Source organism: Alligator mississippiensis, chromosome 10 (genome assembly GCF_030867095.1).
Source record: "Alligator mississippiensis isolate rAllMis1 chromosome 10, rAllMis1, whole genome shotgun sequence".
Taxonomy (NCBI): domain Eukaryota; kingdom Metazoa; phylum Chordata; order Crocodylia; family Alligatoridae; genus Alligator; species Alligator mississippiensis.
This window is the reverse complement of record NC_081833.1, coordinates 10,672,322-10,672,552: the sequence shown is the minus strand read 5'-3', so window position 1 is coordinate 10,672,552 and position 231 is coordinate 10,672,322.

Sequence of the window (231 nt, the reverse complement as noted above, 5' to 3'; positions counted from 1 at the left end):
CATAAAATAGAGGGGAGGGGCCAGCATGCAAATAAGGATGGTGAGGGGCGGGTCTAGGAAGGGACACTTCCCATGAGGCCCCCCCCCCCCATAAAATAGAGGGGAGGGGCCAGCATGCAAATAAGGATGGTGAGGGGCAAGGCTAGGAAGGGACACCCTGCAACGAGGGGAGGGGAGGAGCCGTTATGCAAATGAGGGTGGTGAGGGGCGGGGCTAGTGAGGGACCCCTCC